General features: G+C 43.8%; 1 protein-coding gene across 6 annotated transcripts in view; it reads left to right on the plus strand.

Annotated features, from left to right (window-relative positions):
• Window positions 1-520: 520 nt before the first annotated feature.
• The window catches only part of SCML4 (Scm polycomb group protein like 4), a 124,961-nt gene continuing 107,186 nt past the window's right edge, over window positions 521-18,295 (plus strand). For 3 of the 6 annotated variants that reach the window (XR_008422931.1, XR_002078247.2, XM_019443018.2), the window contains exon 1: window positions 538-760. The gene's annotated coding sequence lies outside the window, so the exon portion shown is untranslated. Of the gene's footprint in view, window positions 761-18,295 lie in introns of all 6 variants that reach the window. The other 3 variants (XR_002078248.2, XM_053904603.1, XM_019443019.2) reach the window with 3 other exon arrangements.

Genomic DNA, 18,295 nt, shown 5'->3' on the forward strand with positions numbered 1-18,295 from the left:
GTAGGCAACATTCTGGCAAACACACAGGCTCTCCTGAACAGTGATGTTATTAGAATGTTTTTGTTGTTATCGTTTTATTTGTCTAAAGTCAAACATCCACTCCTCTTGCTCTCCAGTATCTTACAAGCCCGGTGCTGGCCCACACTGCTGCAGGAACGGGACAAAGAGATGATGTTACAGTCTGGTTTCTATGGCAACAGAGGAGGGGTAATGAAAACCGAAATGTTGGAAACACCCATTCTGACAATTGTGACATAATTCAGGTTATTACAAGGACGTAACTACCAAAGAAGCAGAAGTGTCATTACCCTGCAGCTCATGTCGGCAAAAAGCTACACTGCACATTTCTCTTAGTTGGGCTGCTAAGAGGAAGGAAACACGAAACACACGCACACACACACACACACACACATACACACACACGCCTCGTTTTCTGCATGTAAAATGTGTGTGTTCTTTAAAAGCCAGTGGTTGGCTGGTTTTCCGGACATGATGTGGTTGAAGCTGTCATCGTAATGGAAATTCATTGCTGTAGCTATGGTAAATCGAGTTTTCTGCCTGTGCTGAATGCATTAGTCTAATGAGATGTTTGCAGCCGGAGAGCAGGGCTGCTGGAGACGAACTGTGAGCTACTAACACACGGGTGGAAGATTAGCTTTTGTAATACTCGGTTTGCATGTACCGAAAGTCATCTGTCTTCTGAGTCAACATTCCCGGCCTGGTAAAGAACCTGATCAGGGCTCTGGTGAACAAGCCGTAGGTAAGGGAGATGCACAATCGGAGGGTGTGCCGTTGACACAGGATTCCTTCTCTCTCTACTGTCATCACGACAGGTTATCTGGTTCAGTTTATCTGGGTTGCATGCCTACCTCTACGGCAATGCACGAGTGCCCTGTCCTAAAACCACTGAGGCCAGCAGGTAAACTTCAGTTCCTCCTACTCAAAACAAAAATGTTTGATTTCTTAACCAGATCTTAGAGAGGAAGATGCAGGATAGAATTATATAGTTTATAAATTTGGGGTACGTACACATTCACTACTCTTTAACTGCATTTAAATATATAGAAAGTTGTTTTTTCTCCCCCGAATGTGAACTCAAATACCTGTGGGTTTTTTTTGGTTTTTTTGTGGGTTTTTTGCATGATGATTTCGCTTTGCTTTTGTTTTGTTTTAATTTAAAAAGTGTTTTATGTCTTGGGATAAACGTATTTACTAAAATCTAATTATTAAAATTGATGTGTTGTGAACATGCAAGAGTACTTTTTAAAATTGAATTTTATTATTTATATCCCAGATGGAATATTTTACATGTCTTTGTACTGTTTTTTTTTTCTTAATTTATCAAGACAGATGAGAATACTATTTACTGCTAGTTGCTGGTACTGGTTAGTTTTGGGGAAAAAACCAGGTGGCTATGGAATGTCAGGATCAGTTTTCCCAAGTTCAAATACAGAGCTACCTTCTTCCCAGGTGGGGTGTTGTGTAACTGGAACGGGGCAGCATGAAGGTACCTCTGCAGCTTGCTTGCCGACCAGAACAGGACAGTGGATGAGGGTGGTGTCGGCTGTAAGTCATTTGAGCGATAGTTGAGGTGCTAAGTCAAAGCCCTTTCTACTACCTATAATATAATAATGGAGAGGTGACTCATGGTGTTGTCTCTGGATTATATGACAGTACTCAAGAGGGTTAGACAATCACTAGCTTTCTGAGAAAGTGGCTTTGGGTTGGTCTCAGACCCTGTGGTACTTGAGAAAGTGATCCAGGCTTTTCAGAATCGAGACGTTGTACACTCTTGCATTTTCCTTTCTTTTCAACCAGAGGAACCATTTTTGAAGAGTGAGAGGCATAGTTGCTTTTATTCTCAAGACTTAAAAAAACACAGAATATTTGAAGTGAAAGCATAAAAATAACTAAGAAGGAATTTATAGTGTGGTAAAGTAAACGATCTAGGGGTACAATAGTTGTGTGGAGCATTTTTGTGTTGCTTGGTAGAACGAGCCTGAAAAAATGAGTTGGGGGGGGTGGTTATTTGAGCAACAGCACCTGGGTGAAGATTACCTAGAAGGACAGTAGTGATCATCTAAACTCAAATAAAACATTAATGTAGGAACTTCAATTTTAGGGGAGTTGTTTGGTGGCACCAGAATCTTTACCTTTTAAACATATGTGTGACAGATATTTTTGAAAATGTAACTATGTTTTCCTTAGCTCTTTAAATTGTGTATGTGGACAGTCTCTAATATTTTGGGAAGTTTATCAGTCGGCTTGCTTTATAGAATCACACGTGCAAATCCCACAAAAACCAGTCCTTCTGTGTGTAACGTGTTTCAATTTCTTCGTGCCTCCAAAATTACTTTTATTTGGCTGCAAAAAAAAAAAAAAAAAAGTAAATGAACGATAATAGAAAGAATGTAAAACAATAAGAGAAACAAGAGTAAATCGCTTTCGGTCCTTTATTTGCTTTTGGTGGTATGTTTTCAAGGCAAGTGAAACCAGCAGAAACAGTTTCACTTTCTGGTTCTTGGTTTCTGGGGGGCTGGGGTGCCAGGGCTCTCCAGCAGCAGGTAAGGCCAGCAGACCAGCTGCTAGAAATCAAGTCCGCGCTGGGACACCCCACGGGGCTGTGGTCCTGCTGCAAGAACCTTTACGCTGGAAATTCAAAAAAGTAATGACTTTCTCAACGTTAAGTAATATTTGCTTATTGTAAAAAATTCAGTCGGTGCCTCAAAGCACAAAGATCGAATTTAAAATTTCTTGCAACTTTAAACGATGTGAAAATCACAAGCAGACTGCGTTAGACCTCTCTCATAACGTGGTGGATTTATTTATTTTTTAATCTCAATTCTGGATCGCAAACACTTCCAACAAATTTAAGGCAACATTACTGAAGTTCCCTGGAATGAAAAGAAGGAATGCTCAGAGAGGAATACCCCTTCGTACGTTGGGGGAGTTCCATTTCCGAGGGTGTTGCAGATCTGCTGACAGTTTGGGGCTCCCGGAGGACACACACCGCACCCACATACGCTCGCCCTTCTGACACCGTTGGGTCCAGGCAGAGGTGGGGCGGGCGGAAACTCGGAACTCGCTCCGGCCGGTGGGGGTAGGGGGCGGCTGAGCTCCGCGGGGCGTCGTTCCTCGCCGGCGTGTCCCCCTGGAAGCCTGGGCATCACACTGACGCCAGCCAGGTGGCCGGGGCGTGCCCCCCGCAGTCCACGCGTCCTGCAGGAAGCGGGAGGCGACGCTGCCCCGAGTCCGGTGGGGCTGGGGGCTTCAGATTCCAAGCACCTCCCGTTTTGGTCTGTGCTGTCCTCTGCCTCTGAGCCTTATGCTTTTTTACTCGGGGATGGTGAGGTGGAGAGAAGAGCGAGGAGAGGAGGAGTGACTCTCTTCCCATTTAACTACCGAAGGGCATAACATTCCGTCTAACATTTTGGAGATGAAGTTTGTAAAAGCGGTCTCTTTGGGTGGGAGCACACGTGTCTGTTCATTTTGGTGGGCACATTGGACCTATCTAGGAGGGAGCTTTGTTTAAGTGCCTCCTTGGGCATCTGAATCCAGCGATCTCCCAAAAGGCTGGTTTGAGATTTACACGTTTTTAATGTTTTTGTTGTTGTGGTTGTTGTTGGTGCTTTGGAAGGCAGGTGAGGAGAGATGAGGGGGCTTCTTAACAGCCCCTGGGAGGAAAAAAAAAAAACAAAAACCAAATGGTTTGATACCTATATAATGTAATAGAAGCCACCGCTGTGTCTAGTAAATTACTCTAAATTTTAATTAATGAGTCACAAAAGCCACACCATAAGCTTTAAAAATTACCCCTTTATCAATAAGGTGATAATTAACTTTCTCTAGAATTAGCAATTCTCTCAGCCCCGGGCAGTATGCAGCCTAGTAAGTTCTCTGGAATGCTGCCAATTTTAAACAATTGGTCTTTTGGCAAATCTACTGGATTTTAATTCAAACATCGCTTGTGACATTTTCCAGCGTGGTTCAAAGACCATCAGGATCACCGAAATCATGGTAAAATTTCTGATTGCAAGGTTGGCTCCAAATGTTTGGGTTGCATTGGAATCCGTCGCTTTTTCTTTTTTCATTGTCCGTTTCCACCTTTCTCCCCCAAACCTCGGCATTTGCAAGAACGCCACACTCTCGCTTCTCCTATAAATCTCTGCTAGCATCTCTGCTATAAATCGCTGTGGCCAATCCTGCATTTGTTGGTTCACACATACTGGGTTCGAGTGCTCTGCCTGCAAGCCCACGAGGTCCTAAGTGTTTTTTCATTGTTGTATTCATCTCGGTTTCAGTTCCGGCAAGGGTTCTTCCCTAGTGTTTCTGCAGGCTCTCACCCCGCGGTTTGTCAGGCGCCGAGATTTAGATTGGGACTTGGAGGAGAGGAGGTACAGACAGAGGGCCATTCGGGATATGCTCGTGGCCGTTTGAAATTTGGCTAATTCTGACCTACGTATGTTAATATCTGAAGAGGTACAGGAGCACTGGGCATTTCAGAGCATCCGGCTCCACAATGAACCCCCTGCCCCCCCCCAACCAACACACACACAGACACACTCCAGCTAGTCACCAGTGGGTGATGTTTAAGGACAGCCTGATGAGGGATGCTGCCATTCGGCCACAGTGGCTGGACGGCAAGTGGTAACGACTGCACATCACTCCTCTGGAAGTCAGACCTCTCTCCCTTTCCTCTGGGTTCTTTGACTGTTAGCATTGGTGGACTCTTGCTTCTTGGAGCTGAGAGCCTGGCTGAGATGAGGTACTGGTGATAAAGTTTGCTGCCGGTTCAGCTGGCAGTGCTGATACAGCCAGGAGCATCCTTGTCCTCAGGAAGGTGGGACGGAGGTGAGCGGCAAGCAGGGTTTGTGCATGTGGGAATCAGTCAGCATCAGAAGAGGCACTTTGCCGCCACGGAGGAGATAAAACACCTCTTGCTTCTTGCAATGATCACCTGGTGGACTATTATTTTAGGACAGAGAGGAATTTATTACCCAGTGGCAGTTCTCCTTTTGTATTAAGCTGAAAAATCATTCCACTGAGTCTGTGTGACACCCTGGAGTAACGGGAATATATTCTGAGATCCAATTGTAGGTGGGCTTCCCTGCGATTGCTCTTGTTACTATTTGGCCAGTTGTGTTTTATAGAATCTGGCGGCATAGACAGGTGAACCTCTCTTTATTCTCCCACCAACTCAGGCATGTTCTACCTAGATTTTTATTTGTGAGGGAGGCAAACGTGCATCTCTTTTCAGCAGCTGCATTTATGGGTCAGATAAATGGGACGTGGTCCCAGCTTTGCTGATTTTCAAGAATGATTGCATAGTCCTGTAGACAGGCTATGCCAGCCCTTTGGGGAAGGGGCATGGCTGAGGAGTGGTGGCCTTCCTTTCTCTATAAGGCGTACAATTTAGAAACAGAGTGGAGTTGGCTGTCATGAGAAAATTGATGTGCCAGGGAAAAATAGTGTCAATGCTATGCTTTGCAAGGTGGTGACGTTGTCTGGTTAGCCCCGTGATAGTGACTCAACTTTTGGGAGCTGAATATTTGGTAACAAAAGTCTTTGCTCTTTTGCTCTCTTGCTCTCTCATTACAGAGCAAAAGCCATCATTCTTTCAAAACAGAAGTATATGGCTTGAAATTAATCCTAAAGAAACACACAGCCTTTCATGAGGATGGGTACTAAACTTGGGAACAAACACTGGGCCGGCAGAGCAAAGAATTACCCTCAATGGGTCCTGGTCCAGCCATCGGAAAATGGCACTTAACAAAGAGGTACTGGGATAAAACCCAAAGGAGAGACCCTATTCCATGCCCCATCCAATGAGTACTTAACCATCCCTCTCCCTCTTATTTCCCTCCCCTGCTGCAGTTCAGAAGGGACTCAATAATGGCCAACAGTTAGCATATGGTTGTCAGCTTATAGACCTGCTGGGTCATTTCCTTTTGGATTGAAAGAAAGGTTTCCTCTTTTCCCTTTCACATTTGTCCACAAGTCATCCTGGGACATCATCGTTCTGATGAGAAAACCAGGACCGAATACCAAGGAGTCTGTTTTGCCCTGGTGTCCAGAGCTGGGCCTGAGCCTTGTCACCAGACCGAGGTTAACATCGCAGTGGCCATATCTGAGGGTCTGCCCCGGATGCAGCCTTTGAGCTGGCCTGGGGCTGGCGTCACGATTCTAATCCTATTTGACAGGCAACTATGAACAAGGAAAGGAAGATCTGGAGAGAAAACCACAAGGTGAAAGCCAACTTTGGGGCATTCATGCTTTCCGTTTTAGAGACAGGATTTGGAGGTCGTGCAACAAACAGTTCCTTTGGGCCACTTCTAAACTATTACATTTCTAAACTAACCATTTCTAAACTATTATAAGCCAATAGGAATTATTCTCATTCTTTATGGCCTTTTAAAAAAGAGGCTGACCACTTTTCTTCATAGTTCCTTAGGACTTAGTACCCTCACTATTGGGAAATTATGGTGATATCAAGGCTTAATCTAACAATTAGCTATAAAATATGCTGTTCATCCCAAAGAGAATAACTCAAAAATGTCATGTGAGGCACTGAGCTTATTGATTGGTAAAGAATGCCACTCTGGGAATAGATTCTGTCATTTTTCAGTCTTGAGAAATGTGTGCCATTTGTTCATGCTGTTGCCATTGTTTGCCTGTGCTGAGGGAGTTTGCCATGAGATTTGGAGGTCAGTACACTACATGGTCACCTGTGCATTTCCCCTTATATTGGGAATTCTCCCTTTCAGATGCCATGAGATGTTCAAGCATATTTGATCGTATCCCTTTAAGAGCTTGCTTGTAACAATGCTTCAAGTGGAAAGCTGTAGATCACTTTATATTTTGGTGCACACATTAGGAAGTATAGAAACAGTGCAGTGGAGGGACCCTCAGTTGGTTCTAATGTCTGAAATCACCACCCACAGTATGAAAATACGGCACTTGTTTTGAGTGTTTGTAACATAATTAAGTACTTGACATAAATAATGAGGGCAAACTGGATGGTGTGGTTATGTTGGTGCCTGATATGGAAATGGTTAATTGGTCCCACAGTGGGAAGGCTGTACAATTTTGTGCATTGCCTTAATGAGACCAGGTGAGTATAAACTCTCTCCAGGGAGCTGAAGTTATAAAGTCAAGTTGGGTGTGATGTGTGTGACAATGTGTGGAAGCCGATGACCTATGATGGTATAGAGGACTGGTCTTTTATTTCTGTTGCCTTCCCTTTGAGTTAGAAGTCGTTTGTCATGAACCCCAGTCACAAATAAAGGGACTAAAATTCTCCATTAGCAGGGTAAGGAAAAAGGGCATTCAGAAAAGTTTGTCTCACACGTGTTTCAGCCCAAATCTCTGCTAAGGTCAAATACTGAGTTTCTACTAATTGGCTTGAGACCAGAGTAATGTGGAATAAACTGGAAATAAAATCATTTAAAAAATATATTTCTGGGCACAGGTTAGGTCACTGTTTTTATGACTATATTTAACATTTTCATGCCTGAAGAAAAAAAATTCCATGGGACCAAGGACCTGGCTTGTCCTTGTAGATTTCTAACAGCGGATAGTGTGGGTTACACAGCTTCCTGGACACAGTTAAGCAAAGCCAAGGCCTCCTTTGGCCAAGATTTCCTGTATTCTGCTTGTGTACTTGGTAGATTATCAGTTTCCAGGGGGGTTTCTCTTCCCTGGGAATACAGATTTAGGACAGGATAAGGAGAATTTACATTGGGACCATGGAATCACTTAAGTTCCAGAGCATTTTCTTTTTTATTCTTCTTTTTAAATTAATTAATTATTTGTTTATTTTATATACTGTATTGTTGAGTTGGATAACATACAGTGTGTACAGGGTGCTCTTGGTCTTGGGGGTAGATTCCTGTGATTCATTGCTTCCATACAACACCCAGTGCTCATCCCAAGTGCCGTCCTCAGTGCCCATCATCCATTTTCCCCTCCCCTACTCCCACTGCCCCCATCAACCCTCAGTTTGTTCTTTGTATTTAAGAGTCTCTTATGGTTTGCCTCCCTCTCTGTTTGAAACTAGCTTTCCCCCCTTCCTTTCCCCCATGGTTCCAGACCATTTTCATACCAGTTCACCCCGCTGTGTAAACTGGAAGGTTAAAATATGACTGAAATAATGAACTCGAGGGAAAAACATCTGACATTTGAGGGGACAAGTTAAAGGCAAAAACCTATACTCTGAGAAGTGGTCTTGAAGTGATTCCTAGCTTCTTAGATTGAATGGATTGTAAAAGTCTTCCTCCCAGGGTCAAGCCTCAGACTCTTCCCTAGTGTCTGCTAAAGTTACAGACAGCACAGCCTCTGTTCTCAAGAGGCTGCCCCCTCTTCCATTGTTGGAAACTTTAATTGTTAGCAAGGGCATTTTCCCCTCCAGAACTTCCCCTAGCTTCCTCTTGCAGTAACTTCCTCCTCTAAGGGGGTACTTTTGTCTTCAGAGCTGTATAGAATAAATATAAATGGAGCAGCACGGATTCTGAGTGGGCAAAGCCAGTTTAATGGCTACTGATGTGACCCAGGGCAGGTATGGTGGCAACCCTGGGCCCCCCTTACTTCCGAGGGGGTGATATTTCTTGTCACTACTGCTGAGGCCCAGTGCTTTGAATGTGGCAAGTGCCCAATAAATATTTGTGGAATGAGTGATTCAAGGAATGGTAATGTCAGCATGGGTGGAGACAGCACAGTGTTGTGGAAAGAGCATACACACACTTTGGTGTCACCCCAACTTTATTAGATCATAGGATATAATATTTCAGAAGTCGTTGGGAAGGTTGTACGGGATAATGTATATCAAGTTCAAAGGAAACAGTATATGGAAAAGTATGTGTAAAGTGCTATCCGAGTGGTAATAAATACATGTTCTCATTTATTGAGCATCATATGTTCAGGGATGCTGAGAGAAGCACTAAACATGCTTTATCTTATTTATCGGACTTAAACCACATGGGTGCTTAATATGAAGGCTCTTTTTAAGTGTACTTATTATTTTGAGAGAGAGAAAGATAGAGAGAGAGAAAGCAAGGGAGGAGCAGAGAGAGAGAGGGAGAGAGAGAGAATCCCAAACAGGCTCCGTGAGGTCAGCACAGAGCCCACTGCGGGGCTCAATCTCACGAACTGTGCAGCCTGAGCTGAGATCAAAAGTTGGATGCTTAACCGACTGAACTACCCAGGCGCCCCAATACGAGAGCTATTCTTATCTCCATTACACAGGTAGGGAAATTGAGGCTTACGTTAAATAACTTGTGGAGGCTCACATGGCCATATGAAGTCTGCTGAGTCTTTTCTTCAGTTTTGAAAAGCCAATGGGGTGTCCTTGTCTTTTCACCTGTGAGGGCTGAGGAGAAAGAGCTCTTTCATGCGTCAGAGCCAGCTGCTTCTGCTCAACCCGGCTGGGCTGCTCCCAGGTCCAGCAGGTTCCAGAAAGGAAATGATTCCCTGGTGTTTCCACTTGGAAAGGCATTTTTGATCCACAGCAAACTTCTTTTAAAGCAGTAGGCTTTCAGTCCTGTCAGACTCAACCCTCATTTTTATTACGAATATTTTTAAGCCCCTGTTTGCAACCCCAAAGTTCCCAGATAACACAGCCCACCCACACCCACAGTCTAAGAAAAACCAGTGTCATGTCATAACTGAAATATAAAGAGGAATAAAAACAAAGTAATTAATGATTACTTCCGGTGTGGGCGCCCTGTTCTGGACACCACATGAAGGGGTCAGGTGCTTGACATCTGCTACCTCCAGTGCAGTCTAAAATAATGCTCTTGGCGACTCAGGCAGCACAAGCTGGTCCTGCTGCTGGTGACATGATTTTCCCAAACAGCAAACAACTCTTGGTATTCTGAACAAAATAGAATTTTGTATTTATGCATTTGCTTTAGGTATTATTTACATTCCTGGAAAGTAAAGTATATATTATAGCTAAGTAGAAATGTGTTTATACATAAAATGAAGTTCACTCCAGGTTCACAAAAACAAGATTTTCACTCATGTGACCATACGGCGAGACCGCGCTTCATCATGGGGGATAGCTCTGTGTGTCCAGTGTCCCTGGTCTCTGCCCCCGACATGCAGTAATGCTCACCCTGCTCCCAGTATTGGGCCAGGTAAAACCACATCCAGCACATTCCCAAAATGCCCCTCTACAGGCGGTGTTTTCACCACCACTGAGCATCTGTGGATCAGAGTATGCCAACCTGCCATGAACTCCACTTTCTCTTACCTCCCCAAATGCCTGCTTAATTATAGTTTTAAAAAGATGGTGCTGGGCGTGCCTGGGTGGCTCAGTTGGTTAAGTGCCAAACTTTGGCTCAGGTCATGATCTCACGGTTCGTGGGCTTGAGTCCCCCCACGCTGGGCTCTGTGCTGACAGCTCAGAGCCTGGAGCCTGTTTCCGATTCGTGTCTCCCTCTCTCTCTGCCCCCACTTCTCTCTAAAATAAATAAACATTTGAAAAAAAAAAGATGGTTCTGTTTTGTCAGTTCCTTACATGATTGCTAAGTAGAGACATCTCAAATATTGTGGCAGGAATTTGGGGGTAACTTTAACATTCTGAGAAGATTTGTAGTGGATTTCCTCTAAAAAACTGTACCTTTAAGCTTGAGAAGACGTTTTCTATCATGTTTCGTTCTCTTTCAGATTATGCATAGGTTTTATCGTAATAAATAGAGTATTTTAAAAACACCTTTGGAAAGCCCTCACTATTCTCTGGGTTTGCTTGAAAGCATTAACAGTTAATGAGGGACCATGATGATGCAGACTTTGTACTAGTTATCCACACAACCGTCCTGGAATATATCATTATTCCACTTCACAGACCAAACCCTAAGATTCAGTGAACTTAAGCAGCGAGTTTAAGTGTCTCAAGGTTATCCAGGAGGTTCTATAACCAATTTCAAAGCCAAACCCATGCCTTTGCTCTCATGTGCCTGGCTCCTGTATAAGCTCTGGATATATAGTATACACTTTGATCTGTGATGTGGAAATCCCATGTCTGAGAACTTTTTCCTTGTCGAGAACATAAGAATGGGGTAGAGGAATAAACATGGCTACAGATTCTTTGACATTCCTTCCATGAAGCTGTGGGGTCTAATTCCCCTTTCCTTGACTCTGGGCTGTTCTAAGTGACTTGCTTGACTCATAGGATGTGGCTGAGATAATGTTCCAGGACTGACATCACAAGTCTTCCAGTTCCACCTGGGACTCAGAATGCTCACTCTTGGAGCCCTGAGCCAGCAAATAAGAGGAAGATTGTCCCAAGGCTGCCATGCTATTAGGAGCCAAAGCTCTGTGGAAGGTCCTGGACAAAAAAAGACATGAGGATGGGTGGTGGGGGGGGGGAGGCACGGGGCAGAGGAAGAGGCAGGAAATGGAGCTACTGGATGTGTGGATGAAGAAACCACTTTGGAAGTGAATCCTTCCATCTCAGCCTCCCCAGCTGATGCTCCACAGATCACAGGCAAACTGTCCAATCTAGCCTTTCCTGAATTCCTGATCCACAAAATGGGTGGGACATAATAAGCCACACATTCTGTGATAGTTTTAAATGTAGCAACTGATAACCAAAACACGTTAATGGCATTCTTTCTGTTGTATTGGGTATTGTGGATTATTTTTGATGCTTAAGAGTGAAGGATTTTCTACTTCAAAAGGAAGCTAAGATTCACTATAAAATATAGTTGATATCCATTTGCTAGGAATTGAAATAAGAGAAGAAGTTTTGCTTCATATACAGTTACCATCAGAAGTAAGTGTTTTCAGGGAAACTGTTATTTTAATAAGTGCATATTTAATTTTACAGTTAGTATATATATTTATGTCTTTAATGACAAATACTTGATTTGAATTTGTGAATATGACATAAAGTTGCAGTTAAAAATGTATTTATTCAAATAGGCCATTTAAAGATTCAGTAAGTATTAGGTAAATAGGGTATCTCAGGTGTATTAGTCGGGGTTCTCCAAAGAAACAGGACCAATAGTAGTTATGTAGGTAGATAGATAGATAGATAGCTGGGTAGATAGATAGATAGATGGAAATTTATTGTGAGGAGTTGGTTCACGTGATTATGTAGGCTGAGAAGTCCTAACATCTGTAGTGAGCAAGTTGGAGACCCAGGAGAACCAATGGTATCATTCCAGTCTAAAAGCTGGCACACTTGAGACCCAAGAGGAACTAACGTTTCAGTTTGACTCCAAAGGCAAGAAAAAACTAATGTCCCAGGTCAAAGGCCATCAGGCAGTTCCCTCTTACTCAGCTTTTTTAAACTACTCAGGTTTTCAACTGATTGGACAAGGCCCACCTGCATTAGGAAGGGCAAATCTGCTTTACTTAGTCTACAGATTCAAATGTTAAGCTCATCCAAAAACACCTTCACAGATACACTGAGGATAATGTTTGACCAAATATCTGAGTAAACCACAGTCTACTCAAATTGATGCATAAAATTAGCCATCATAGCAGGTATTCAGACATAACACATTTTGCAAATGTTGTACCTAAGGGATCTGAAGTTTGGTAAGCACTGCCTTGAGCCTTAGGCTGTCCATGTCTCTAGTCCAAGGGTTTGAAGCTAAAATCCCAGGTGGTATTGCTCATTTATCCTTAGGGACATGATCCTCTGAGTCCTTTCCATAATGTCTCTTGAAGTTATCCTTTGGTTTTCAGAGCAGTTTTTAGAGAATGTCCCTATTGGTGACTCTAATTCTGGGGAAGTTTGAGCTATCCTTTAGATTTTTAGCTGCCCTCTCAGGAGTGGTCGTTTCCCAGCATCCCACGGCTGGCCACCATATTTACTGTCAGTTCCTTGGGCTGCCCACAGTTCTACAGCTACAGTTCAGGCACCCTGCTGGCTCCCATAGAGGATCGTATGTCACAGCAAGCTCAGGCCTCTAGTGAGAGAATGTCTGCTGTGAAAGTGAGGCCCATTGATACCCTGCCTCACTATTTCATGTTAAGTCTGGCATAGTGGTGACAAGGAGCTCAAATGTGATGTATTCAGTATGGCATCATAGGAGCTATGATATGTCTATGTGTCCTGGCCATGAAGGCAGCCGGACATTTTCATGTCCCTCTCTGGACCATACTTGTTTAGATGATGCTATGTGTCACCATCAATTTCACTTACCCACTGCCCACTCTCTGTGGATTTGTGTCCAAACTGCCCCCGGAAGCAGGATAAAAATCTTGAGGTCAACAGTTTTATCTCTGGCTTCTTTGGCTTCAAGTGTCATTGCAGAACAGAACATCAGTGATGGGCGTCTAGGTGGAAGATGGAAGAAGACACATGTTTTTCTTTAGGTGGATGCCTTTTGATTGTAACATTCTGGGCAGCCCTCAGCTTACACAAAGGGCTGCAAATCTATGCAACCAGTTATTGCCCTCGCCTATCTTTAGCTGTCTGAGAGAGGGATGGAGTCTTCCTCGCTATAATGACGAGTCATGGTAGGACTAGAGAGACAAGTAGGGGTGGGTTGATTCAGAAATCATATGAGGAGCAAGAAGCACAAAATGCAGTGAAAGAAAACAAGCAAGTTCACGAAAACAAAGTGTATTTATTTTGATATGTATGTATAGGATGAAAACAGAGGTGATCTGTTTCCCATGGTAAGGAAGAAAACATATTCATAGCGTCTGCATTAGTTTTCCGGGACTGTCATAATAAAATACCAGATGCTGGGTGGCTTAAACAGCAGAAATTTATTTTCTCATCATTCTGGAGTCTAGAAGTAGAAGTTCAAGGTGTTAGCTGTTTGGTTTTTCCTAAGGCCGCTCTCTTTGGCTGGTGAATGCTTACCTACTTGCCGTGTCTTCAACGGTCTTTCCTCCGTGTGCTTGCACCCCTGGTGTATCTCCTTCTTGTAAGAACCCCAGTCCTGTTGGGGGTCCCTCATTTAAACTTCATGACCTCATTTAAACTTCATCTCCTCCTCACAGGCCCTCTCCAAATATAGTCACATTGGGGATTAAGCCTTCAACATATGAATTTTGGGAACTCTGCAGCTGTAGAACTGTGGGAAACCCCAGGCACTGACAGTAAACATGGAGGCCAGCTGTGGGATGCTGATGAATTATGCAATTTAGTGCATAACAATGCTTATCTTAAGATTTCATCTGACAATTTTCATCTATTGCCCTGTAAATTATCGATGGTAAATGTGCCTCATAATGGTCTCTTATGATTTAGCAAATACCTCCATTTTTTGAAAGTGAGGTCAGTTACATTTCTGCTATGCCCACTCCAGATCGCCGAGGGATGTACTTCACCACAGTTCTGCCACTGCCCTCAGGGCAGAGGAGGTGTTTTGATGTCTCCAAATCATTTTTAAATGACAACTGGAATCTCTCCCTGTCTCCTCCTGCCTCAGTAGTGTAAGTTCCCGAAGTCCATAACATTGCTGAAAGTCAACAAGGAGGGTTGTACTGATAGAGGTAGGGTAGCATCCCAGAACTTGTGCCTGCTGATAGCCCCCCCTGTGCATTCTACCTCTCCCAGTGGGACAGAAGACGCCCCTAGTGGGCAGCAGACATCCTAATATGCTTTGTGCACTAATTGGGAGGCAGAGTCTTGAGAAGACAGATTCTATTTGAGTAACAATTATTAATCTTACTTTCATCCCTTTAGATCTTCATGAACTCTTCAATCTGGAATTTTCCTCTAATTCTTGAGAGATTAACTTGTTGAAAATGAATAATAATTATTGAATTTTAAAACTGATGTTCAGAGCATTGCATGTGCATGAAGTAGTTAACAAGCTTTGTTGCAAGGAGAGTGAGGTGCTGTAAGTTAAATGTCTTGCTTCAGGATCAATGACGGTAGCTGGGTTGGGACAAAAATCTTGCATTCTTGAATCCTTGGCCACAGTCATTGCCAACTGGCCCAAAATGTTGCCCTAAAATCCCTGATTTGAGGATGAGCAATATGTGATGCTGGAGCATGGAGAAGCTTGAAAATATTTGCTTATAACATATAACTCAAGGGGGCACCTGGGTGGCTCAGTTGGTTGAGCATCCGACCTGGTTTGGGCTCAGGTCATGATCTCATAGTTTGTGGGTTCGGGCCTGGAGTCGGGCTCCATGCTGGCAGTATGGAACCTATTTGGGATTCTCTCTGTCTCTCCCTCTCTCTCTCTGCCCCTCCCCTTCTCTCTCTTTCTCTCAAAATAAATAAATAAACTTAAAAAAAACCCATATAGCTCAAACACTGTCCTCACTCATATTTGATGGTGTGAATTGAGTTTGACTATGACCCGTCACAGTTTTGGTTGGTGTCTTAGGCATCAAGAGAAAGTACCAGGAGAGCTGCCTTGCATAGGGACCAATGGTTTTCCCAGGGCTTTCTTTATCCATATACCAATGCCAGTGGAAGATTTCCAGTGGATTCTGGGTGCTGATGTGGCAGGCAGTGTGGGGAAGGCTGCAGTGAGAGGAGTGAGAATGATTGCCCTTGGCTTTGTGTTCCTCACCTGACAATAGTGATGGCATCACGATTATTGTGTAAGTCCAGGACGGAGGCCAATGACCAAGTAGTTAGTGCAAGGGCTCAGCCTTATCAGCCAAGAAATAGGCTCTGCTGGGCTCCTTGGTGGCTCAGTCCATTGAGGGTCCAACTCTTAATTTTGGCTCAGGTCATGATCCCAGGGTTGTGGGATTGAGCCCCTCATTGGGCTCCATGCACAACGTGCTTAATATTCTCTCTCTCTCTCCTCCTCTGCCCCTCTCCCCCGACTTGCATGTGCTCCTCTTTCTCTTTCTCTCAAATTTAAAAAAAAAAAAAAGAAAAAAAAATAAATGGCCTCAGCTTGTTAACTGCTCTTGCCTTCTGACGACATGAGCATGGGGTCTACCACAGAGAGGTGCTTCTTGTGTTTGCTAGAGGGACTGAAGGATATATGGACAGAAAGGGAGATGAGTCATTATGTGAGGGGGTTATGTACCCAAAGGCTTGCTTGGCTAGCTCCCTGGTTTCCAGGTTGGAATTTCAACTGTTTTAATGGCCATCTCTACCCACATGTTCCACAGGCACCCTAAACTCAATGTTTCCAAAGCTGGATTTCTCATTTGCCCCACATCTTCTTCTTTATTCTACCTTCACAAAAGCTTCCCCTCCAAGATAACAGTTTCAGAATCCCAAACTTCGCTTACCCGAAGCCTTCCAACTGGAAGTCCTAATTGATATGACTTCCCGAAAAGAGTTTCCTGTGGTTCCCCCTTTTTTCCCTCCACCCTCTGCTGCCCTTGCTCAGGTCCTCACTAGCACCCTCCACCTGGATCATAGCCGTGACCTTCAGCTCCACCTCTCTGCCTGCAGCCCCCCACCCTTCCCCCACCTCATGTAATGCACAAAGTTATCTTTGTAAGACACCTATCTGCTCAAGTTCCTTAATTGTTTAGATATCTCAAATAGAGTCCCTTGTTTGTATCATTGGTTGCCAAATGTTTGCACCATGTTCCCCATTATAAATAATTCCTTGAGCGCACATCTCCATACATGAATGCATTATACCTTTTGTAAAACACAAACAAAAATAGAAATGAAAAAGCCTATATGAGCCCTTTGTCCTTCCCCATATATACTTGAAGCCTCTGTGTTTTTTCACTTTCTGTTCCTGAGTCCTGGAATTCTCTTCCCTCACTTCTCCAGGTGATGAAATTCTATGTGTCCATCAAGACACTGCTTACACATCACTCCCCTGACCCGGATTCTACACGCAGACTTCCTCTGTGCCTTTTTATATAATATTTAGATTCTTACGCTTTCTCCTGCGCCATGACTTGAGAATATTTTTCTAGTGGGCAAGGAGAAAAAAGGAAGGTATCAGGATGTATGTCTCTGCTGTTGCCAAGAACAAAATTGTAATACTACATACCTTTGCTTCCTTGCCAAACCTTCCAAAGAGGTGTTTTGTTTTCTTCCTATTTTGACCTTGCTATTCCTTGGGGTAAAATGTATCTCCCACGGACGAGTGCAGAAGCAGGCAGCCAGATAGACACAAAGTGGGAGGGGAAGGAATCAATGGAGGGAGATGTGCAAAAGTAAACTTAATTCTGCATATCAAGCGATTAGGCTAACGTGATTTAGAGCACCGTGATGGGTGCAGTTTGTGTGTAGTTTTTCCCTCGGTCTGTAATTAATTCGTGGTAATGCTCTAGGTTGTTCAATTTTGGTAAACGAATAGAGCACTGTTCTTTGCAATAAAAGCGGTGGCCACAACCTAGTCATTTTACGGTAGCAGGAGTGGAAGATAATTACAGGTCTAGAGAACGTCCCCATCCAGAACGAGAACACAGCTGGCTTGTCTTCCGAGGAGAGTGGCTGTGAGCCGGGATCGCAAAGTTGACGCGTGCCGCAGCGAAATGCCAAAGCATTTTCCCCATCCAGCCACGGAGAGTGCTTAACTCACTTTTTAGATATTCCACCCCGTGTCCTACAGGGATTTGTGCTAATAAATATGACAATAACATTGTAATGGGACAAGAAAGGCTGACACGGCATTTTGTTAATTTGTGTTCAGCATTAGCAGGGAGCTTTGCAACCCCTGGGCAATGAAACAGGAGCGAATTGGTGGACTGTAGGCATTTTAATTAGAGGCCTTGGGAATATCTGTGTGCTATGGCAGCTGAGTGAGACCTGGCCCCACAAAGTTTACCCAAGGCGTGCTTTTCCCTGCTTGCCCTCAGCAGCCATTAAAAGGTCTTACTGGTGGCAGGGGCTGGGGAAGGGAGGAAAAAGTTTCTAAGAAGAGGAGGATTCCTGGTGGGCTGGCGGCCAACACCAATTAGCTTACTCGGCTGTCAGCACCCACAGCCCTTGTTTTAACAAAGTGGTGGCAAAGATCGACAGAAATGGCTTGACCCCATGATGGACCCCAAAGCATTTTTAAAAGGCTCTTTTTACTGTTGCTACCTTTTCATAATTTGGCTTAAATACAATTCGAGAATAAGAACATCATAAATCGAAAGCTGTTAGCGTACATGACCCCTGAAATTTATGGGTATTAAGCAGAAAAAGCTTAGGAACGTTTCACCAAATAATTTTCCAATCCCCTAAGACTCATTTAAATTTCCCTCCTCTCCATCTCCCGTTGCTGAGGCATATTCACTGCACAGGAGCATCTGAGCCCCACCCAGAATGGAAGGAGTCCCCTCTTTGCCATCAGACAAGCTGGCTGTTTTGGGTTTTTTTATGTTTATTTATTTTTGAGATAGAGAGAGACAGAGCATGAACAGGGGAGGGTCAGAGAGAGAGGGAGACACAGAATCTGAAACA

Source organism: Panthera pardus, unplaced genomic scaffold (assembly GCF_024362965.1).
Source record: "Panthera pardus isolate Hobbes unplaced genomic scaffold, ASM2436296v1 HiC_scaffold_17, whole genome shotgun sequence".
Taxonomy (NCBI): Eukaryota; Metazoa; Chordata; class Mammalia; order Carnivora; family Felidae; genus Panthera; species Panthera pardus.